Here is a 25,062-nt window from a genome sequence, read left to right as displayed (position 1 = left end):
TAATGACATGTAGTATATAAAGTGCTTTGAGATTCTTTCATGCAACTTGGTATTATCTTGAAAGCAAGAGGTTTAGCTGTTCATTTGTTAGATAACTAGTGGGATTTTAAACAGATATAATCACACCGTGTCTGTTATTTAATGTATTAGGTGATACCACCATAACTGCTCAAATTTTCAGTGAAGTGTCATTTTTTTCCTTTTCTTTTCTGTTTATAAAGCCCATTATTTCATAATGGCCAGGAAAAAGCAAGTCTTGAAAAAAATTGTGCAGTCCACAGGTTTTAATGTTCTGGCTTGTCCTTTGTTTACTGTCTGGCATTCGACAGCATACACGAAGAACTCACGGCATCATTACATTTTGCTATCATTACCAATGTATGTCTGTAGCTGGTGGCCCAGAGGACTGCTGTTGTGTATGCCAGGTGGGTTAATATGTTTAAGCATCTATGGAATTTTACAGTGGATACTCTTACGTAGCCATATTAATTTTACCCCTTTAGAGTAGTATCACTTTACCAGCCAGAATCTAGAGCATGCAAATGCATTATCAGAGTGGTTTGAAACAGTGATGTACACACAGGGAGTGAACTTTATGGGGATGGTTCTGATCCTTTCAAGGCCTAGGGTCTCATTGCATGTACTTTGAGCTAGAGTGTTAAGCCTGGTGCCTTAAGAAGGCTTTGCTTCCCCTTTTAATCTTTAGAATTTATAAAACCAACAGCTTTGTAGCCTTCAGTAGGAGGATTGTGTGTAATATCCAAAGGTCCTTGGAATGTAGAAGCCATAGAGAGGATAGATCTGTGTTCACACTTGTTTTTGTGTAATATTATGTGCATGGTGTAGAACTCTGCAAAATAAAAATTAGAATAGTAGAGATGGAATACATGGAAGATTTTTTTCAAAGGTTACTAAATATTTAGATTGCTGGACTCATTTATACTGAAAGGAGCTTTAGTCCAACCCCCTCATTTTACAAATGAGAAAATGGAAGTCCGTAGGGTCCCACTGAGCCAGAATCAGGACTGATGTAAAACCCAGGGGTCTTCTTAAGCCAGAGTTGATTGGATCTCAGCATTCTGATAGCTGCTGTAGAACACCCCTGTAGCATATGAAAAATTCTGAATCATCATCTAAGAAAATGACTCTTGGTGAAACAATGCGATGGTTGAATCCATAGTCCAGGGAGGTCTTAGCATTTGCATTAAGCAACTTTAGATGTTCCATAGTCTTCAGAAAGTCTGAAGTGACTGTATTTATTTTGTCCACCTTTTCCCCAGTTAACAGAATGCTTACTGTCTTATTGCCACTTATAAGTCATCTGGAAGACTCATGCTGACAGGGTAATGCACGGGGAAGGAAGGGGGTAAAGCAGGAGAACATAATTATTGCATGGAGTCTTTTTAAAGGCACTTTTCTCTTCTCTCCTGTATCTTTTCTGCAGCCTGGTTGGGTGGATCTGATTTATATAGCCTTTTCCCCCTCTTTTCTTTTCTTAAATTGAGTAAGAGCTGTAAAACTATTCAGGAGAAGCTGTAAACTATAGCAAAGCATGTGAAAAGACAGTGGTTTGTGCTTTTCTCAACCTTGTTATAGATCTGTGGATAGTCTGGAGCTTACAAAACTGTACTTAAATGTTTTCTATAATATAGGTTGAGGACAGATTTCTATTTGCTGTTGATGACTGTCAAAACAACTTCCCTAGAGCGATTGTCACAGAGTGCGGGGCCTCATTTTCTGATGGAGAAACTGCTTGGGTTTATCCTCACTGTGTTTTTAGATGATTATTTCTTATTTTCTCAAGTGCTTATGACATTTAATAAATTTGCAGTTGAGGATTGTGGCAGCCAGCAATGTAAGAAAGGGAAATTGGGCGCCTGGAAACTATTTAAATACAAATAAATGACAACAAAGCTTAACCAGGAAAATATAATTTAGAAATTGTGAATAAAAGTGATGTAGGCTTAAGACAAGCCAAAAACTGTATTTCCTCATTCATTCCTTTATTAACCAAGATGGCTCTTCCTTCAAATACAAGCAAGTCTTTTATTTAGTCTTTAGGGATTGATAATTCACAGTTCCTTTTTTCAGTCACTGATGGACAGTATCCTTAGGATTCAGTGCTCAAGTTGGATCTTTTTTATCTGTTTTACTGAATCCCAAGCTTTCTTAAGATATATTTTAAAACCAGCTCTACTAGTAGGCAGATTATGTACAGGGCAGTTTATGTCTGCTTTCTTTCTTTCTTTCTTCTTTTTTTTTTTTTTAAACTTTTTGCTTTGGTGAAGTTGGGCTTCTAGTCTGGAGCATGAAATACAATACAAAAAGGTTTGGCCAAAGTAACTTTCCAAGTCTCATTGCTGTATGTATATTTTTAGGAAATACTCTGCTCACAGGGAAAAAAGTGTTAGTTGGTCAGTTGTGTCTGACTCTTTGTGACCCCATGGACTGTAGCCCACCATGTTCCTCTGTCCATGGGGATTCTCCAGGCATGAATACTGGAGTGGGTTGCCATGCCCTCTTCCAGGGGATCTTCCAGACCCAGGATCAAACATGGGTCTCCTGCATTGCAGGCAGATTGTTTACTGTCTGAATCAAAATGTCTTATTAAATTTCGGTTATACCAAAAAACTTTTGAGTCACTAACTTTGATATGCAGGACTAAGACTGTATTATTTTGTCAAGAGTTTCAATACTCAGCATGCCATTTATGTCCTATGTTCTTATAAAAGCAATGGAAAAGAAATATTAGGTAAATATATTTTTTTAAAGAATACACTTTCTAATCTTTAATTTTTCAAAGCTGGTTTGTGTTGTCTTTTAAAAATTATGGTAAAACATATAAAACTTATGGTAAAAAATATAAAACTTACTAGCCTAACCATTTGTAAGTGTCCAGTTCAGTAGTGTTTAGCATATTCATATTGTCGTGAAACAGCTTTCCAGGTCTTGTTTATCTTGTAAGTCTGAAACTATACTCAGCAAACAACAGCTCCCCTTTTCCCCCTCCCTGAAGCCTGTTAACCACTATACTACTTTCTGTTTCTATGAATTTGACTACTTTAGATACCTCATATAAGTGAAATCATACAGTATTTGTATTTTGTGTATTTCACTTGGCATAATGTCCTAAAGATTCATCTATTTCATTTATGTTAGAGCATGTGACAGGATTTCCTGTTTTTGTTTTAAGACCAAATAATAATCCATTGAGTGTACGCATCACATTTTTTTTATTCATTCATCTGTTGGTGGATATTTGGGTTTCTTCTACTTCTTGATTTTGTGATTGATCTTGAATTCTATGTGTTTCTTGAATAATACATTTTTGCTAGATTAAAATCAAATAAATTCTCGTAGACATATATGTGTAACTGAATATCACAATGAACAGAGGTCTGTGAAATATCTGGATATGAAGACTAAAATGTATATATCCTAAAATTTTATAGTATTGATTTAAATTTATATAAGTATTTTATGACTATTCTATTTGGGTTTTTGATATAGGCTTAAAAATCTTTTTCAAATTGTCAACCAATCGACCTTGGAAACTGCAGGTAAAGTCTTTGAGGTTGTGCGGTATTATTAATAGAAGAGTTTATCTCAGGCATGTACAGCCTTAACTTTTCTTTTTAAAATTTTTTATTGGTGGATAATTGCTTTACAATATTGTGCTGGTTTCTGCCTTAGTGAAATTGCCTCTCAATTCTTCATTAAAATGATCATTTACAGTTTTACTGCATGAGACCTCCTGTTAGTTATGAAAGCGTCTCTGTGAAGTTCTGTGAAGTATTGTGTAAGCAACCTGATGATAGAGGCGCAGTGTGCAGTTCACTGCCTGTTGCAGTAGAGTAAGAGATGGATATTTGCCTTTTGGAATCTTGAGAAGAAGACTGTTTCCCCTGACTAATCCTCATGGAATCATTAAGTGTGGAGAGAATGTTGAGATTGCTTCTCTTTATAAGACATTTACTTAAGCTTCTTGTTACCATTAATTGCCTCTGTGGACCAAAGGAAATCAAAGTGTGGGCAGCTAGTCAGTTGGCTACTGATGTAAAAAAGGAAGTGAAACATAGGACTGGCTTAATAGTTCAAGGTTGAAAGTACACACAATTAACAGTAATTTTAAATGGTCTTGTAAATAGTTGTCCGTATATCTGATATGAAGGAAAGTGGGAATACCAGATGATGAGGAAAGCATTATTTTAATGTTGATATGTGTTTTGGAAATGGAAGCTAGGGTGATTTAAAGAACTAAAACTAAACATGTTCAAGGGCTGGTAAGTTTTATTTTTTATGATTTGATATTAGGATTTACCCTTAATTTTATAGTGATCAGATATTCTTAATAATTTCTTTTTATGGTACAAGGTAAGAGCTGTTTGGCATCTGAGTTTTAGATAATATATTTTCTAATGATTTCTAATAATGATTATCAGAGAGTCTTAAATGTTTTGGATGGCCTGTACTCATTTTCTGAACTGAAATACATTAAAATTAATTTGGTTTTGAGAGCTTTAGAGAAATTATCTGACTTTGATGTAGCTTTACTGTCTTTTTCCCATGTGCTGGGCACTCTCCTAAGCACTTGACATGCATTTGTTTATTTAATCCTCATGGTCAGACTAGGAGCTGATTATTCCTATTTTATGTAAGAGGATATGAGCCACAGAAAGGCTAAGCAACTTGCCTGAGGTTACACATCTAGTGATAGAGCTGAGATCCAAACCCCGCAATTGACTGCAGGCCCATATTTATCATGTTAATGACAGTGCTGGATTACTCCATACTTGGCATGCGAAAGTTCTTGGCACTTGGCACATTGTAGGGTTTGAGCAAATATTGGTTATGTCTATTGAACTTCTTAGGATGACTAGAGGTGCTATATAGGTTTGCAGTAAAATCATGATAGGAAGTTGTTGTTCTGGAGATTACTAATTTACCTAATTGATTTCAATCCAGGATTGATTAGACACTGATATCTAACCTTGAGGTTAATTTGTTAGTTGCAAGACAAACCTTAGGCGTTTAGGCAGATGATACTATTTTGTTAGTATAGTATGGTGGTATAAAGATTTTGTCCTCTGCTTTCATAATTATAAAGATAATAGAATTGAAGAACTGTTCTTGACTTTGAGGTAGTCAGATTCAACTTTCACATTTTATAGTTAAGGAAACACCTGGAAGAACCTTCTCAGAGAGAGTACCAGAGCCAGGATCAATGACATAATAGCTCACACTGGTATAACTTGTGCCAGATTCTTAGAACAAGCCTATGAAATGGATATTAAATTTTATAGATGAGGAAATCAAGGATATGTAACCTACCCAAAGTCACACAAATAGTAAACAGTGGAAATGGAATTTGAATCTAGGCATTTTGACTCAAGTGTCTGTGCTGTCAGCCACCCTAGTAATGATTACAACATAATGTGATGGTCATCTTTTTTATTAGCACAAGAATAGTTAAATATCAACCATTTCGTATGTTTCAGTCTGATGTAAATTGAGATCCCTCCACAGCATTTTGCCACCTTCCTGCAATGAATGTCTGGATTACTAGCAAGAATTGCTTATACATGCATTTTCTTCAGGGCTCCAGCCAGTTAGGAAGAGATACTCTGTTGGTTCCCCCTGCCCCCATATTCTCATGTATCTCCATTATACTTTTTCTATCGCTAGTATTCATTTTTCCTAATTGGTGTTTTTTTTTAAGTTACATTTTATAAACAGGATGAGATAGTCCTTGTTCCATTATATCATATTGAATAGAAGTGGCAATATATCATATTGAATAGACAGTGGCAATCTTTGTCTTATTCCTGATATTAGGGGGAATACATTCAGTCTTGTAGCATTAAGCATGTTGTCAGCTATAGGTTTTTCTTAAATACTCTTTCAAGTTGAAGAAATTCTTTTCTATTCTTAGTTTCTTGAGAGTTTTTTTTTTTTAATCAGAAATGGGTATTGGATTTTTTGCAAAAAGCCTTTTCTGTGTAGATTGAGATGAATATATGTTTTGTTGTTTGTTCTATTTTTCAGTTTGTTAATATGGTGATTTATATTGATTGATTTTCAAATGTTAAACCAGCCTTGGGTCCCTGGGGAAAACCCCACTTGGTCATGATAAACTCTCCTTGTTATGTATTTTTAAAAGGATTTGATTTGCTAAAACATTTAGCATTTTTACTTTTATGTTCACAAGGGATATTGTTCTTAAGTCAGTCTCAATCAGACCAGGGTAATACTAGCATCATAGAATATTTTGGGAAGTATTTCTTCCTCTTTAACTTTTTGGGAGAGTTTATGTAAAATAGGTATTATTTCTTCCTTAAATGCTTGGAGTAGTTTACCACTGTGAAGCCATCTGGGCCCTGACTTTTGTGTGTGTAAACAATTTTAACTAAAAATTCGGTCTCTGAGAAATAGAGGACTGTTCAGGTTACTGACTTCTTGAGTGAGCCTGGTAGTTTGTGTCTTTCAAGGAATTTTGTCCAGTTTATTGGCATGAAATTATTTGTAATATTCTCTCTTTCTCCCTTTAATAGCTATAGAATTGGTAGTGGTATCATGTCTCTCATTCCTGGTATTGGTAATTTATGCCTTTTCTTTTTTCCAGCTTCATTGGTTAACTTTAACCCCGTCTTCTGGCTTTTAAAACCAGTAGAGTTAGACTACTGGTCCACACAGCACCTACCAGTGCTGCTCTGAAGCAGAAAGTTGGAAAAAAGGGTAACTTGTCTGGGGGCTCTTTCCTTTTCTCCAGCTGTAAGCTTCCTTCTATTTTTTCCCTGTTTTTGATTGTTCTCCAGTACCTTCAGGTGGTTGTTTTTTTATGTTGTTCAGAGGCTATAGTTGTTCTTGTCAGAGGGTTTGTCCCATGCTAAAAGCGTAATATCTAGGTTTTTGGTTTTGTGACATTATAGCAAATTGAAACATGCTTTAATAGCTATAATCAAAGTATGGGACTAGGTAACTTACAGCACTTTCCAGTCACTGTTGCCTTTATTGGATTTGATATGGAATAGCTCAACTGGATATTTAGAATAAATTATGGAGTTAGGGAAAAGGTGAAAGGAGAAGTATTGGGTTAACTCTTACTTTTCAAAATGGTATCAGTCAGAAAAACCATTATTACTTTAAAAAATGAGCATTCTTGAGTAGTGAATATGTCAGGCTTCTGAATGTTTTTGAGTGCTTTTGCTTGTTGTGGGGAGACGTTACAAGATGGAAGGAAACACTACATTTTAGGCATGAAAACAAAGCATTTCTAATTGCTTGTGTGTGTGCCAAGACACTTCAGTCGTGTCCAACTCTTTGTGACTCCACGGACTAACAGGCTCCACTGTCAGTGGGATTCTCTAGGCAAGAATACTGGAGTGGGTTGCCATGCCCTTCTCCCAGGTATCTTCCCGACCCAGGAATCGAACCCGTGTCTCTTGTGTCTTCTGCATTGGCAGGTAGGTTCTTTACCACTAACGCCACCTGTGTTACTATATCAAATAAATTAGTTTTAGGCCGTATCAATCATATGACATTTTATTAGAAATAGACTTTATTTTCTGGTCATTTCACATTGACCATTTATGCCCTTTTAGTATATATTGCAGTTTGAATCGAAAGATACTAGGAGAAGTAATCTTAGGTCTCTGAACTTCAGCCTGATATTTGCTAAGCAGCTATGATGAGCCAGGCCCTGTTCTAGGCATGGGAAGGAGGTTCAGTTGTGAACAAGGAGCTCTTATTCTTAGAAGCTCAGAAATCTGACACTTTTGGCACACTGGATAGTCAGACTTACATGTACCTGCCCTAATGCCAGTTTGTTCATTTGAAATGAGAACTGCTGCTGTTAATTAGACTGGGGAGATTGAACTGAGAGATTATTGCATTTTCTCTTTATAGACAAGCTGCATGGGAAGCCAGATTACAACTACAAGGTTGCTTGGTGAGAATGGCATCAAAACAAAGGGACTTGGTTAGATAATCCATGATTAGGATACACCTGCCACAGGGACTCTTTGGGTTTCCTCTGAATAATGCTGAGCAGTAAAGCTTGCCAGTGTCTGGTTCTTTGGGTTTATATCTATGGCGACCATTTTCCTTTGTTATATAATTTTTTTTCAAACCAAACTATAATACAGTGTACAAAATGACAAGCCACAATCTGGGTCTGCTTCCTAAGATTACACTCAGATCACCTTTAGAAACATTTACAGGCTTTCAAATACTGGGCTAGGCATGCACATGGTGATCTCTTGGTTGATTTCAACAGAGGGCCACTGTATCCATTGTGCCAAGTAGGTTTTACCCCCAGAGAATGGCGTTTTTTGCCTTACATGTATTCATGATCTGGAAGAAGTGTATGAATCCATTATAGTTGTCCCCATATACTGTCAGTTATATAGTTTTACTCTCTTTAAGTGGTTATAGAAAATTTCAGTGCTGTTTTTCTTATGACTTACTGATGCCAGACCCTTGTTCTTAAGATCAGTTTCCTAATTATTGTTTCAATAGGAAAGCTCAGTCTGTTCTAGTGGAAGTAAAATTTATTTTTAAGTGTTGGAAATATCTAAATATAAATCTTGAAAATCCTGGAAGTCAAGCATACATGTTTGGTTTGAAAAATGAAGGAATTTACTAGAATTCAGTATAAAAGGTCCAGGGAACATGAAAAATAGTTGCCTTTACGTAGTAATGGCTTGATTTGAGGTATAATGGAGACTCAGACCTTGGATTTGTGAGCCAGTCTCACTAACTGAATTCTTATATTGCCCTGTCCAGCTGCACACCAGCTATTGTCTGTATACTGACTGTCCACAACCAGGCTTAAAAGGCCACCCAGTTCACTATTAAGAAAACCAATGTTAAGACCCAGTGATGGCCACATTTGTCTGCATCAGTTCTCATGTTTTTAGTAACTCAAATGAAGTGATATAACTGACATAACTATATACATCCACCAAAACCTATGGCAGCCAAGAAATCCTTGACAGGTACCAGTTGGTAAGTTCCTTGAAGGCAAGAACCATTAGCAGCAACAATAGTGGTAGCAGCAATAGTAATATATGTGTGTAGTGCTTTGTAGTTTTTTGAAGAGCCCTTTCACCTAAATTTTAAAGTTTGAATTTCACTTATTGGAATATATAGTGTGTAGGTATGTTGATAACCATTTATACTTCTAGTCAGACATAACCTACATTGTTGTTACTGTAAGTTTTTGGCCTGATAAATGGGGCAGTGTATTTGTCTCCTTTGATTTGTCATGATGCCTTCTTTTACAGACAAATTTAGTTTTTTTGTAAAATTTTAGACTATACCTCTAAGGATTTTTAGCATCAAGTTGATTGTTTGAGATGAAAAGCAAAACTAAGAAATCAATGTCTCTCTTAGATGGTGACTGCCCTTTAAACCCTCTTACTGATTTTTTTAGTTGAATACAAATACAAGGCCATTTACTTTTTTCAGTCTCTGTACCATTCATTCTTTATGCTTGTGTGTGTGTTTAAAATTTTTTTATTGAAATATAGTTGTATGCAATATTATATATTCAGTCAGTTCAGTTCAGTTGCTCAGTCATGTCCGACTCTTGCAACCCCATGAATCACAGCACGCCAGGCCTTGAGTTCATCATCAACTCCCGGAGTTTAGCTAAACTCATGTCCATCGAGTTGGTGATGCCATCCAGCCATCTCATCCTCTGTCGTCCCCTTCTCCTCCTGCCCCCAATCCCTCCCAGCATCAGGGTCTTTTCCAATGAGTCCACTCTTCCCATGAGGTGGCCAAAATACTGGAGTTTCAGCCTCAGCATCATTCCTTCCAAGGAACACCCAGGACTGATCTTCAGAATGGGCTGGTTGGATCTCCTTGCAGTCCAAGGGACTCTCAAGAGTCTTCTCCAACACCACAGTTCAAAAGCATCAATTCTTCTGCCCTCAGCTTTCTTCACAGTCCAACTCTCACATCCATACATGACCACTGGAAAAACCATGGCCTTGACTAGACGGACCTTTGTTGGCAAAGTAATGTCTCTGCTTTTCAATATGCTATCTAGGTTGGTCATAACTTTCCTTCCAAGGAGTAAGCGTCTTTTAATTTCATGGCTGCAGTATACAATATAGTGACTCACAATTTTTAGCGGTTGTCTTCCATTTATAGTTATTATGAAATATTTGCTGTGTTCTCTGTTGTACAATATATCCTTGTAGCTTATTTTATACCTAATAATGTGTCACACTATTCATTCTTAAAATACATTCCAATTAATAGCAGCTTTGTTTGCATACATTACTTCTGTAGATATCAGTGTTTTAGATCTGTACTGGCCAGTATGGTAGTCATTAGCTGCAGATGGCTAATTACATCTAAATTTTAACTAATTATAATGAAATAAAATGAAACATTTCAGTTCCTTAGTCACACCAGCCACATTTCCAGTGCTCAGTAGTCATGTGTAGTTAATGACTATCATATCAGACAGTATAGATAGAAAACATTCCACGAATGCACGAAGTACTGTAGGACAATGCTATTCTAGGTGACTGTTAAATAATTTTGCCATTATTTATGATTTTATCTGCAAGATTTATGTTTCTAAATACATTTAATAAGCCTGTCTGTGTGATGTAAAATACGTACTTTAAGTATGCTTTTAAAAATATACATGAACTTTTCATTTTCTTAGCACTCCTTAAGTAACAGGTCTTACAGATAAGCAGCAATGAGAACCCAAGTAGAAACTCTATGTAATGATAAAAATGTTCAGTTTCTCTTCCCTTCTGTGAATATTTGGTGAAGTGCAACAGAAAAATTGGTGCAGGAACATGATCTTGCAGTACTTACAAAGTGCACAACTGTCAAATAAGGAAAAGTAACTGACTAACAATAATCTTAGATTTCATAATGCAGAAATTTAGATCACTTGTACTCTTGTCAGATTAAATATTAATCAGAGTTTAGCTTAAAAAGGCATTTGAGCACTGGAGAATCTCTCAAGTGTAAAGCTCATATTAAAAATTTGATACCACATGTTAGAATCGTAAGTGTTCTGAGTTAATTCAGTAAGATATTGACCATATCCCATGTACCTTTTCTTTCTGCTTGTATATTCAGGTTGTACAGAACTAAAGGAAAATTCAGACTGTTATTCAAAGGCTGTATTGTGCCATCAGTGATTCAGGCGACTTCGGGCTAAAGATTTAGTATCCTATCATGTATTCAGATTAACTAGGACAAAACACTCAGAAATGTCCTTGATCCTTTGATGGTGTAAGAATGGTGTCCAGAATAGCTGAATGTAAGAAGCCTATTTACTGTAGGTGACCAGCACTGTGCCATGGTGGAGGATGAGACAGGATAGGTCTTGTTCAGGGGCTTTGCAGAACAGAGTTACAGAAAAATGGAGAAAGTTGTATGAATATGAAAGACGTGATCACCTTTTAAAAACAAGTGTAAAACCTGACAGAACACTGGTAGTTGTTATACAAGTGTGATTCTATGTGATCAGATGTATGTTTAATGCCATTTTCACTTTTAAAGGCCATCTCTTCTCTGCAAAAGAAGACAATATTAGAGACTCAAAGGACAGCTGTGTGTTTTTTAAGGCCTTTCCACTAGTTGGGATGATAAGTGTAACATTTACATGGAAAGCAAATGCTCCCCCTTTTATTTCTATATTCATTTTAGATATTCTTTGCCTAAGTAGCAGCTTGTTATGAACATGATTATAGAAGGGAGATTTTTATTCATATTTAAAGAACATCAGTAATAAAAACATTTCCCTAGCAGTGACAAAGAACAGCCTTTGTTTAAGGGTTAGGTATGTCTAAGGAAGTGACTCTTGTTAAGAACTAAGGAATAAAATATAATTCATCTCATCTTGTGTAAGGAAAATTGTCCTAACTTGCATGCTGCTGAGTGCTTAATTTACATTTAAAGCTGAAGTAATGAAGCCTTTATTTTTTGCCAGAAACTCCCATTTCTCTCCCAAATATATTCTCTATCAGACAAAAAAAAGCTCATTATTTTGCATGGTAATGTGTCTTTGCTGATGCAGAAAAGCAACATAATTTAGGATGAAGGATTAATTTAAACTTTCCTATGTGCTCTTTTGAAGGTAATTAAAATTATTTCTAGGGATCAAAAGGTGGGTTTGCAGAGCACACCAAAAAGAATAGCTTTATTCTCTGAGTTGCAAATGGAAGGGTTTAGTCCTTACCAGGAGGAAGAGTTCCTGAAAACTCATGGATTTAGAATTTTAGAACTTTAGACCTCATGGTAACTATAGTCACAGGGGGTCTGAAATTGGGGAGCTCTTAGGAATAAACGATATTTATAGTCAGATAAATCTTCTAAATATACTACAAATGACCTTTAATTTATAGTCTTATTTAGTAATAAGGGGTACTGTGTATTCATTTTCATTCATGACCCCTTGTTTAGTAGAAAATATTTGCTTTGTTGGAGATAATAAGCATTGAAGCTTTTCCCCTCCTTCTCCATGGCTGGTCTTCTATCTCTTCATTGATTTTCTGATTTTCAAACTCTGAAATGGTTGAAACTTATCTCTCTGGGGCTCTCCACCCCCACGCCCACTTGCCATCAGAGTGTGGTTTGGAGTCCCAAGTGTGTTTGAACTCACCTTCTTTATTTTTCCTGTGGTTTCATTCTTAAAGTCTTTATTCCTATTCTGCTATCAGCTCTTACCTTTCTTTCCTCTTCCCAATTCCAGCTCCATCTTTCTCTGATTATCCCCAACAAGATTGAATCTTAGTGCAATTTGCATATAATACTGAAACTAAATGTAGTTTTGGAAGTTACCCCCAAAATACACAGAAGTAAATTTGAGAATATGCAAGCTCCATTAAATAAGATCAAACATGGGAAATTAGTGTAGTATCCTGCAAATGTATATGATTATGTTGGCTCTCAAACACTGCATGTATATATACCCTACGTGCGTGCTCCTGTGTTCAGTCCCTCAGTCATGTCTGACTCTTAATGACCTTATGAACCATAGCCTGCCAGGATCCTCTGTCCATGGAATTTCCCAGGCAAGAATACTGGAGTGGGTTGCCATTTCCTCCTCCAGGGAATCTTTTTGACCCATAGATCGAACCTGGGTCTCCTGCGTTGGCAGGTGGATTCTCTACCACTAAGCCACCCGGGAAGCCCATATATACCCTGTACCTACATATACATATGTAAGTAACATTTAACCTAAGAAGAACTTGCAAGTGTTAAGCTACGTGTTGGAACTTCCAAAGCTTCCAGCGCAGTTGCACATTTCACATTCAGTGTGTTTCCTATCAGTCAGTGACATAATCATTTATTGAATACCACTTTGGATTGTAAAGAGATGGACATATTTATAGCCTTTTGGAACCTAGTTAGTTCCAAAGTAATAAAAGCTTCTCAGCCATTCCAGCCCAAGAGTTTCAGATCCTAGATGGTAGTCACCTCGTGACTCCTGAAGCCAGGTCTGTGCCACCTATCTTCATTTCCTTGTCACTGGGAGTGTCTCAGATGGGGTGGGAATGCCATTGACCCTCCCTCCCAGCCCTTCCCAACTGGCAGTCATTAGACTTTGGAAGAAGCAAAACAGATCCTTCTTGGAAAGAGTTCGAAACTTGTTGTGTGAGTAATTGCATTCCTGATAAAGCCTTGGTTGTTGTGTTGTTTTTGAATTGATTCCTGGGCTTTAGCCTGTGTTTTTTTAGGAAAGATTCTATGCATTGACAGTATGCTGTACTTTTTAAAATTTTTTCAAGAAGTAAACTGGAATGTTCTGATTTTCATGTTGTTTAGAGTTCTTATCCCAGGGAAGAATATCCAGAAAATACTGTATCTAATTTGTGATTATTTCCCCCGGATTTGGTATTCCCTGTGATTGGAGCTTTATGAGTTTTTCTTGTAATCATCACTGTCATAGTTAAGATTTATGTACTTCTTAATAAGGTTGGATGTTTGTACTGGTTTTGTGACTACTTGGATGAGGTGTGTGAAATAGATTCAACTATTCAGGCACTCTTGTAACAGAAAATACCAGAGCTACTGCCATGGTTCATCAGAAATCAGGGAAAAAACTTCATCATTGGCCTGAATGAACTGAAGTTCATAGTAAGATTGTGGTCATTATTCATTACCTCTTTTCTTTCAAACAGTAAAACTCTTGGGTTTCTGTGGACAAGGCTGCTTTTTAATGGCATGTTCTCCAAACAGCTGTTAGGCAACCCCCTCCCCAATACCACAGACCACATCTGTTCCCACTGTTGATTAGCTTGAGGGTGGAGAAAGAAGAGAGGCTGTAGCATGTGTAATTACCAGTAATTAATTCTTGTTGAGCCTCCTCATTTCCTTCTATTCTAACTCCACCTACCCTTCTTCCTGTTTCTGTTGTAAATTCTATTTCATGTTGGATACTTGTGGAAAATAATCTTGATGGGTATACAGCTGTTTTTCTAAAATTTTACATTTACCTTACAGTGAAGCTTTCATTTTTCTTCTGGTGGCAAAATCTCTTGATAAGGCAAGACAAATAAGAAAATACTAAAGTGAGTACATCTCTTGGGGCTAGTTTTCCTGCTTTCTTATGTTCTTTTTCTGTTGATGCTGTTTTCAACTGTTGGAAAATATTTATCAAATATATTCTTCCTTAAAGGAACTAATGCAAGGCATGGAAAAGTGTGAGGAAAACAAATGTAAGAAATAGTCCTGGTCCTTAATATTAATGTGCAGTGTAATTAGCGACATAAAATATGTGCATGTAAAACAACAATGTAAGTTAACATATAATAGTTGTAGCATATAATAATTGCACAAATTTGTCAAGACTATAAGGCAGAGGTAGTATTCTACTCTTTTTCTTTCTCTTTGGGATAAGGTAGGGCTAAAGGAAATATGAATTTGAGCATTTTAGTTAATATGTCAGAGTAGAAGAACTATCACAGGCTTTGAAGAAAGTTTGAAGAAAGGCTTTGAAGAAAGTTCACAGTAATCTTTACATATCTTAAAAGCCTAGGTTTTCAAGATGTGATGCTTTTTGTGAGCCTATTTTCAGGAGAATGGAGTTCAGGTGGAACATTTTTTAAAACTGCTTGTTTTTAAATTTTCAAATAAATTTAAAAATGTATTTGGTGTATCAGTTAGCAGGGCTCCAGCAGAAGAGAGATGACACTGGCATTAATAGGAGAATTTGATAAAGGGATTGTCTACCAAAATGTGGGTGGTGTATATAGTACATTTGCAAGACAATTGTGGGAACTTCCTGGCTAGTAATAGCAGGGATGCTGAACTCTCAGGTGACAAGGAGTTAGAGGAGGAACAGATGCCTAACCCTCAAAGACAGGGTTGGGTAAGGAGGGCCTTCTGATCATAGATGGATAGATTCAGCCAACCCTGACATGAACCCTCAGGGAGAAAGCCAGAGGCGTAGCCTGAACTCATTTCTCTCCAAACTCAAGTAGAAATCAGGGGATAAGGGAACCTTTGATGTAGTCTGTTAGGTTACCCTTCCCTCCCACAGAGCAGGGTGAAGCATGGAACTGGATGAGCAAAAAGCAAGATACGTGGCATATTTGGAAATCTTGTAAGTTTGCCTAAATACGAGAAATCTTTCTTGGATAACACAGTCCTATACAGTAAATAATCTCTGGCAATAGGAGTATGGCAGGAATCGGTATGCTTCTTGACATACCAGTCACTTCTCAAGTATTTGCACAAGGAGTCATTGATATAGGTTAGTGGTTCTCACTCCAGGGGCGATTTTGGCCCCTGTGGTGTATTTGACAGTGTCTGGAGGCATGTTCGTGTGTGGGCTTTGTCGTTAGGATCTGGTGGAAGGTAGTGATGATGAAGCGAAAACAGTGAAGTGCCTTTTCATTCCATCAGGATAGGTGCCCAGGTGGTTGTTTAAGAGTCTGATCCAAGCTTTTGGTGAGAAGAAATGACTGAGCTTTGAAAGAAAAGTTCAAGTAGTGTTCTGAGAATGAAACTGTCACGCGAGTGTATGTTCCTCGGTTCTTTGTCTCGTCACAACAAAGATTTGGAGCAACGGACATTAAAGCCCTCGGCGCATCACAGCTCTCGGGTCTTGGACAAACTGTGTTACGGCTCTTAGGCAAATCAGTGTTACAGCTCCATTTTATTTAGAAGATAGCAGGAGAATCCAAGACTCAAAGAGAAGGGAGTGGAGAAGTGCGTGGGGAGGGAGAAAGAGAGAGAGAAAGAGAGAGAGAGCGCGCGCACATGCAGCGGGAGAGAGAGTCCGAGAGAAAGCGCTTTGGCTCCTCCTTTTATATGTTTTTTCTTCCACCTGGGCCTGCCCTATGCAAATTGGGCTTAGCCAGGAGTGCTGTTTGTTCTGCCTGAAGTTTTCACTCTGGTCCTCGGACCTTCCTTTGACCTTCCTTGTCTTTTAGCCACCGCCATTTTGGACTCCTTTTCCCTATTCTACCTACCTAACATTCCCCCCTCGAGATGGGAGGCCCAATTCTTTGGGAATAGGGGCGTCGAGGTCTTTCTGGCTACTTCCTGCTGAACTGGGGCGGCAAGGGATATTGGGCCTCCCCCTCTTGCTAGTCTCAATCCTGAGTCCTTATAGCAGTGTCCAAGGGTGTGTGATATTTTCCGTGGTCAGCTGTAGTTTTATATCTTTGTTGAACTGGCACTGCGTGTTGTAGCTGGTTGACCTGGGCAGAGACAAAACAGGTTAGACAATTCATAGTACATGGAATAATCATAGGCATCATCAATATTGCATAACAAGGACTAGTAGGGACATTGGTCAATTTTAAATTCACATCGCCAGGATGGCTCAAGTTCCTCCTTGTTCAGGGATCAGAAGATCTATCTCCTGTCTGTTTTGGAGTACAGTCTCTGTCAAGCTGTGTTGGCTCCTTAGAGTTATCCTGAGAAATCTTATCCCCAGAAACCAGATTTTGGGGGTGTTCATTAGAATGGCACTCATTGGTAGTTCTGAATAGGTTTCTGAGAGCTCCCAGGGGCTCACAGGTGTGTTGAGTTGTCCTCTTCTGTTTTCTTCCATGGCTTGACTTGTGAGTAGTGAATCCAGGAGTCATGTCCTGGTACCTTGACTGCTGTGGGGGTAGAAAGTATTACAGGGTAGGGGCCCTTCCATGTGGGCTGGAGTTGAGCCTTTGGGGACCCATCTTTCCAGACTTTAATTAGGACTTGAGTTCCTGGAGCATAGAGTGGTGACTCTTTAGAATCTTTTGGGTCCTGGTTCATACCCCACAAGCGTATATCCTGTTGGAATTGCCCAATGGCCATGGTATAAGACTGGAGGGTCTGAACCTCTGGATCTAGGAAGAGGTCATTGACATAAACAAAAGGTCTCCCATATAGCATCTCATAAGGACTAAGACCAACCTGTTCCTTAGGGGCAATGCGGGTGCGGAGGAGAGCTATTGGCAAAGCCTCCTTCCGTCCCAGGGAGGTCTCCTGGGTTATCTTTTTTATCGCTGATTTTAAGAATTGATTGGCTCTTTCTACTTTTCCTGAAGATTGAGGCCTCCAGGCACAATGGAGATAATAAGTAATGCCCAATGCTTTCGAGACTCCTTGGGTGACCTTAGAAGTAAATGATGTCTCATTGTCACTTTGTAATGACCTGGGCAGGCCAAATCTTGGAATGATTTCATGGAGCAGTTTTTTAACTACCTCCTCAGCTTTCTTGGTCTGGGTGGGAAAGCCTTCAATCCATCCTGTGAATGTATCTATCATAACTAATAGGTATTTATACCCTTGAGAAACTGGCATCTGGGTGAAGTCCATCTGCCAGTCCTCTCCTGGGTAGGCCCCATGTCGTTGGACGGGCTGGGCCAGCTGGGGTCTTCGAGCTCCTTGAGGGCTGTTTAATTGACAAGTGGGACAAGAGGAGACCACCTGTCTTATAGTTGTTTGGAGGCCTCTTCCTCTGAAGGACCTTTCTAGTAATATTTGGAGGGCCTTTCCTCCTAAATGAGTAGTGGCATGTAAGGAGTTAACCAACTTCCATTGGAGGTTTCCAGGCAGAAAAAGGAGTCCCTCCTTTTGGAACCATCCCATATGATCTTCTTGAAAGCCCTCGCTCTTAGCTTTAAGAGTCTCACCTTCAGTATATGAAGGAGTTTCTGGCAAATTAGTCTGTGGAACTAAGGTGGCAATCCCTATTAGGTCACGGTTCTGTAATGCTGCTCTCCTAGCTGCCTGATCAGCTACTTGGTTCCCTCGTGCCACTTCCGTGTTCCCTTTTTGGTGTCCTTTACAGTGGGAGACTGAAACCTCAGTGGGCAGATGGACTGCCTCCAAGAGTCGAAGAATCTGATCACCATATTTGATTGGGGACCCTCGGGTGGTCAAGTGGCCCCTTTCTTTCCAAACAGCCGCATGTGCATGTAGCACCAGAAAGGCATACTTGGAGTCAGTGTAAATGGCTATTCTTTTTCCTTTTCCCAGCTCTAAAGCTCGAGTCAGGGCTATGAGCTCAGCTAATTGGGCTACCTGGTGGCAGAGGCTTAGCCTCTATGGTCTCAAAATTGGAGACTACTGCATACCTGGCTTTTCTTTTTCCATCCAAGACAAAGCTGCTTCCATCAGTGTACCAGATTTCCTCAGGATTGGTCAGAGGATCTTCTGACAATCTCTCTCGGAGTTTTGTCCAGTGGTCCAAGGTTTCTAGACAAGAGTGAAAGGGGAGAGAGCCCTCGGGGGTAGGGAGGAGGGTGGCTGGGTTAAGAACCTCACAAGGGGATATAGTGAGGCCTAGATTTTCCATCAGCATTACTTGATATCTGAGGATTCTTTGATCAGACATCCATAAGTGGCCTCTCCCATTTAGGAGTTGTTTTACTTGGTGGCTGGTAAAAATAGTTAGTTTGCCCCCAAAGGAGAGTTTTAAAGCATCTTCTATCATGATTGCAATAGCTGCAAGATTTCGAAGGCAGGGGGGCCAACCTCGGGAAGTTGGATCAAGCCTCTTGGATAAGTAAGCTACAGGTTGGGGCTCAGATCCCAACCTTTGAGTTAACACTCCCAAGGCTATTCCCTCTCTTTCATGGACATAAAGTTGGAATGCTTTTTCTGGGTCTGGCAACCTCAAGGCAGGTGCCTGAGTTAAGGCCTGTTTTAGTGTAGCCTCTGCCTCCTTTTGAGGAGTTCCCCACATCAGTGGGATTGAATCATCTCGTCCCTTTAAGCTTTCGTATAAGGGCCAGGCAATTAGACCATAGTTGGGTATCCAGATTCTACAATAACCAATTAGCCTCAGGAAAGCTCGCAATTGTTTTCGAGTCGTGGGGAAGGGCAACTGGAGAATTCCTTGTACCCGATCAGAGGACAGCCTCCTGGACCCGTGTGTAATCTGAACTCCCAGGTAAGTGACCTTTGTCTCGACCATCTGTGCCTTAGCACGGGAGACTTTATATCCCCTTTCTGCCAAGAAGTTTAGAACCTGGATCCTAACAAATCTACCTCTTTGTCTCTCAATGAATTTTTGCAATGAGACATCAGAGCCTGAGTTTCATTAGTTTTGGCTGGGCTTGAGTCCCCGGAGAGAGCAGAAGGATAGGAGGAAAAAGCAGTGGGAAAAACGTGCCAAGGAATCCCCTTTATAGCCCGCTGGAAAATTTGCTAAATATCTGACCGGTGCTCACAGTTTCATTGGTCTAATCTTTTGCACAGAGAAGAGAAAGGACAGAAGAACCCCCACCGGCTTGTGTAACAGCTACTGGGGCTCAGCAGATAGCGCCCTTGGGACATACTGAGGAGTAGCCTCTCCAGAGTCCCTCAATTATGCCCCTGCTGCCCGCCTGTTCGCGGGAGGTTTGAGGAAACAAGAAACGAGAGATTGTTAAGGTCCCTCCAGCCATAGGAGTGAGGACCTCTTACCTTAACTGGAGGTCTTCTGGAATCTGAGACTGGGCCGCGTGAGCTTTCTGCTGAGTTCGTTCTTCGCTGTCCCAGTTTCCAGCAAGATGGGCCTTCCCCTGAGCTGGGTTTCTTCGCCTTCGCGCAGGAGTTTCGCTGAATTGGGCTCCTGCTGTGCTTGGCCTCTTCCACGCGGAGGTTGTTTCAGCCAAGTTTTATCCGAGTCACGGCACCATAGATGTCACGTGAGTGTATGTTCCTCGGTTCTTTGTCTCATCACAACAAAGATTTGGAGCAACGGACATTAAAGCCCTCGGCACATCACAGCTCTCGGGTCTTGGACAAACCGTATTACAGCTCTTAGGCAAATCAGTGTTACAGCTCCATTTTATTTAGAAGATAGCAGGAGAATCCAAGACTCGAAGAGAAGGGAGTGGAGGAGTGCGTGGGTGGGGGGGGTGGTGGGAGGAGAGAGCACGCGCACACAGGAGAGAGAGTCCCAGAGAAACCGTTTTGGCTCCTCCTTTTATATGTTTTTTCCTCCACCTGGGCCTGCCCTATGCAAATTGGGCTTAGCCAGGAGTGCTGTTTGTTCTGCCTGAAGTTTTCACTCTGGTCCTCGGACCTTCCTTTGACCTTCCTTGTCTTTTAGCCACCGCCATTTTGGACTCCTTTTCCCTATTTTACCTACCTAACAAAACTACAAGACAGCATAGGTTGTGCACATTGAATGTGACAAGGGGTGGGGAAATCAAACTGTAAAAGATAAAGAAGTGAGACCACTGTGAATAATTGGGATGTAAATGGCAAGCTCCTCAAGGGCCTGGACTACATTTTAGGTACCTTATGAGCAGTGAGCACCATGTCTTGAGCAGTACAGACTGTCAGTACCTATTTGTCAAGGGAATGAGCACCCTTAATTGAGAAATAGTTCGGAACAGAAAGAAAGGCTGCAGTGGAAAGGACAGATAAAAATGGTAGGAAGGGAGGAGGTGAGATTCTTATGTGAAAGGGAAAAAACTCTGGGCTGCAAAGAAATGAGAAAGCTAGGCCTTAAAGGGCATATTGGTTATGCCACTCGAGCTCATTGCATCTCTGGTTTCTAGACTTTATGTGTTTCCCTCACCTGGACCTTCGTACCTCATGGCTTCGTTTTCTTTAAGATGCAATAGGTAGGGACAAGGGTATTTAAATGATGTTTAATGGGACAAACAGAAACCATTTGTGCCTTTCCTCTTATCAGCACTGCCTTCCCTCCCTTTTAATATTAAGGGCATCATGCCCTGCATGGACCCTGAGCTCCTCCTCACTTTGGACTCAGGTGAAGATTTAGGTATGCCTCCAAAGAGAAGATTTTAATGGATCAGTCCATTGGTGTGGTACTTGGTATGACTGACTCAATCATCCTGTTTTTATATTTCTGCATGACAACACTTGAGTTCTGTTCCTTTCATTGTCAGACAAGGAAAGCTGCTTACTTGGAGATAACCGCATTTGTCTTTTAAGTTCCTTAAGGGCAGTGAAACTCCTTTTATGTTGAATCCTTTCCTCATTGCTGAGCCCATTGTAAATGCTTATTGAATACGTGGGTTTATGGAGGGTTACTCCTAAGATGGTAAAGAGAAGTGGTAGAGTGAGACAGGCAAGAATATATATAAGAAACCTTGACCATGAAGTATTCTGTCTTCTGAGTGACACATGACAGTAGATTGCCTGATGTGTTCAAGAGAATTGGGTGTAGAATTAATCAATAAAGGAGAGGAGGTATTCAAAATACTGGAATGGGAGCTGGAGGTAACAAGAGAGGATGCTCTTTGGAGCAAGAGTCTGCTGCTGATGAAGGCTGTGGCCTGCTAGTAGACAGGGCCAGGTAAATCTGAAATGTTCACCATCGAGACTCATCAGCATCGTTAAAACAATGTCTCCCATCCAACTTTTTAGCTAATCTTGTGTGTGTGTGCTCATTCACTCAGTTGTGTCTGACTCTTTGCCACTCCCTGGACTGTAGCCCTCCAGGCTCCTCTGTCCTTGGGATTTCCCAGGCAAGAATACTGGAGTGGGTTTCCATTTCCTCCTCCAGGGGATCTTTCTGACCCAGGAATTGAACCCATGTCTCTTGGCTCTCCTGCAGTAGCAGGGAGATTCTTTACCACTGCACCACCTGGGAAGCCCAGCTAATCTTGTAGATTTTTTTCTTTTTAAATAAACCAGCTTTATCGCTGCTAATTTCAGAAACATGTTTTTGCTGTCTTATCACAGATTTAAAAGAGGCACCACCATCTATCTACCCATGCTCAAGCCAAAAGTCAAAGTTTTATTTTGGGTTTTTCTATTTTTTCCTGATTTCCCACATCTCAGCCCTGAGCATATCTACCTTACTTCAAAAAGAGCATTCTACAATACTTCCCATCCCGCCCTGCTGCTCCCACCTTCGCCTGTGCCCATGCCACCTCTGCTCTGGACTATTGATTCTATTCCTCCATCCCTACAACCAAGTCTCCATGTGCAGGATCTTGTCGTTCCCTTGGTTTCATCCCAGCATCTATATTTCTCACATAGTATTGGGTTGGCCAAACAGTTCATTTGGGTTTTTCCATACGATGATACAGAATGAACATGAACACATACATGCTCAAGATGTGTTGAATATAAAAAAAAACATACAAAAGTTATGATGGGTAAGGTTCCTTTCAGAAAGCCAGTGCACTAACCAGCCTTTGGAATTCCCTAATCAAAACCACACATTATCTCTATAATTATAATCATAGTAGTCATAGATTTGTTAAGGCTTATTTGTTTTTTCTCCCTTCCCCTGTGACTGATGGTTGACACTCATTTTTTAGGATGGTTAGTGAAGGATTTGTCAGTGACATCAGAGCAAGCAAAATGAGTTGCTCCTCTTTGGCAGTCTCTTGGATAAATCAAGAACCAGGCGACTCTACTGTAGTTTCAGGACTGATTCAACATAAGCATAAAATCCGGCCAAGTTTGAGCTGAGGCTAATCTTTTTGGGGCTGTGACTCATTTTTGAATTGTGTGAAACCTGTGGATTCTTTATCCAGAAAAAATGTCCATATATACACAAATACAGAATTTTGTAGACGATGAAGGAAGTTCACAGACTGAGCTACAGTGAGTCGGACTGGAGGTAGCTTGTGTAGTTGAAACTGCATCTTCAAATTAGATTGTTTTATTTGGAGTGGCTGAAAACATCTAGTCTTGAGATATAAACTGTTGAAAGTAATGTGGCAAAATATTGGCAGACGGGCATATGTAAAATAGACAGCCAATGGGAATTTCCTGCATGTCTCAGGAAACTCAAACAGGGGCTCTGTGTCAACCTAGAGGGGTAGGATGGGGAGGGAGATGGGAGGGAAGTTCAGAAGGGAGAGAATATATGTATACCTATGGTTGATTCATGTTGAGGTTCCATCTAGTCAAGGCTGTGGTTTTTCCAGTGGTCATGTATGGATATGAGAGTTGGACTGTGAAGAAAGCTGAGCGCTGAAGAATTGGTGCTTTTGAACTGTGGTGTTGGAGAAGACTCTTGAGAGTCTCTTGGACTGCAAGGAGATCCAACCAGTCCATTCTAAAGGAGATCAGTCCTGGGTGTTCATTGGAAGGAGTGATGCTAAAGCTGAAACTCCAATACTTTGGCCATCTCGTGGGAAGAGTGGACTCATTGGAAAAGACCCTGATGCTGGGAGGGATTGGGGGCAGGAGGAGAAGGGGACGACAGAGGACAAGATGGCTGGATGGCATCACTGACTCGATGGACATGAGTTTGAGTGAACTCTGGGAGTTGGTGATGGACAGGGAGGCCTGGCGTGCTGCGATTCATGGGGTTGCAAAGAGTCGGACACGACTGAGCGACTGAATTGAACTGATGGCTGATTAATGTTGAGGTTTGACAGAAAACAATAAAATTCTATAAAGCAGTTATCCTTCAATGAAAAAATAAATTAAAAAAAATATTGGCAGGTGGGGATGTGGCAGAAAAGAGACTTTTTTTTCCCCGTGTGGTTCTTAATTGAGAGCATAACTGAATCTTAAGGGGTAGGGAATTGTAAGGGGTTTTGTTTGTTTTCTTATCAAACAAAGAAACAAAAAAGCTGGGAATCTTTGGCTGTTTTTTTTTTTTTTTTGCCTTTTTTTTGTTGAGGAGGTAGAGGAACATGCAAGGTAAGTACCTCATCCCTGCAGACCATACCCATCTTAACACAGAGAACAACCCTGGCTGCTGCTGGCAGGGAATGGAGGATGGAAACCATGGGTAGGGGACACAGGATGGAAGGAGAGAAATTTTTAATGCATTTGCCCAGGTTGAGCGCAGTGCCCTTCCTTTCCTTCCTGTTTTAGTTCATCTTGATGTCTCCATTGAACAGGTACATGCAAGAAAGGAGATTTTCCTCTTTGCTAGAAGTTCTTAGGAACATTCAGTATTCTTTAATTTCATCTTCTTTGGGCTTAAGGAGAGCTGTTTTAACTTCTTGTCAGGGGTTCTGGTATTCATAATGCTATATCTCAAGCCGGTTTGTTTTTTGTTAAATCACTAGAGCAGAAGGTCCGGCTCTCTAAGCACTAAAAGTAAGTATGCAGTGCTGTAGTATCAGCGTTGTGGCTTTTTTTCCCCTCCTGCATGATATATTAACTAAGCAGAAAATTTAAAAGAACAAAGACAATAAAAGTAATGTTTGTTAGTGGTGGTTTGAGATATTTCAGGAGAGATGAGATGTGAAGAAAAGCAATGGCCATATTTAGAAAGCTGCCTCAAACCCAACAGTATCTATTGAAGTAAACTTGATGACAGACTTTTTTCCTCTTCATGAATCATTGTATTCCTATAAAAGCGAAAATTCCTCTTCATCTAAACAAACGGCTTCCACATCTGTTTTCTTAGTCTCTCAAAAGGGTGTCTTTGGCTTGCATTTTTTTTTTTTTTAAGAAAAAAGTGTTTATCTGTTTAAAATGAAAGATTGTCAAAAGCAGTTTATACATCAAAATCCAAGTTGGTCTTCAGCTTCTAAGGATTAGTTAAGGATGATCTGGTGGTGATGGTGGTTGTATAGGGGAAAAAAAGAAAACACATTTTGCATTCTGCCTAGGTAAATTCTCCCTAACAATCTTCTTTAAATCTTACTGACTTATATTTAATTTTACATGCTCTTCTGGTTTTGGGGCCTGATTGAGTAGGTA

General features: G+C 39.7%; 1 protein-coding gene and 1 long non-coding RNA gene across 15 annotated transcripts in view; one reads left to right on the top strand and one right to left on the bottom strand.

Moving 5' to 3' along the window:
* Nucleotides 1–25,062, top strand: part of POLA1 (DNA polymerase alpha 1, catalytic subunit) — a 391,031-nt gene that overhangs the window by 76,588 nt on the left and 289,381 nt on the right. The window lies entirely within an intron of this gene.
* LOC129639208 (uncharacterized) lies at nt 16,551–20,026 on the bottom strand. The gene is made up of 3 exons (XR_008708260.1): nt 19,888–20,026; nt 18,555–18,675; nt 16,551–16,688 (listed from the first exon to the last, which is right to left on the bottom strand). It is a non-coding gene; the product is annotated as an uncharacterized LOC129639208 (long non-coding RNA).

Source organism: Bubalus kerabau, chromosome X, assembly GCF_029407905.1.
Source record: "Bubalus kerabau isolate K-KA32 ecotype Philippines breed swamp buffalo chromosome X, PCC_UOA_SB_1v2, whole genome shotgun sequence".
NCBI lineage: Eukaryota > Metazoa > Chordata > Mammalia > Artiodactyla > Bovidae > Bubalus > Bubalus kerabau.
This window is presented reverse-complemented; position numbering and strand designations above follow the sequence as displayed.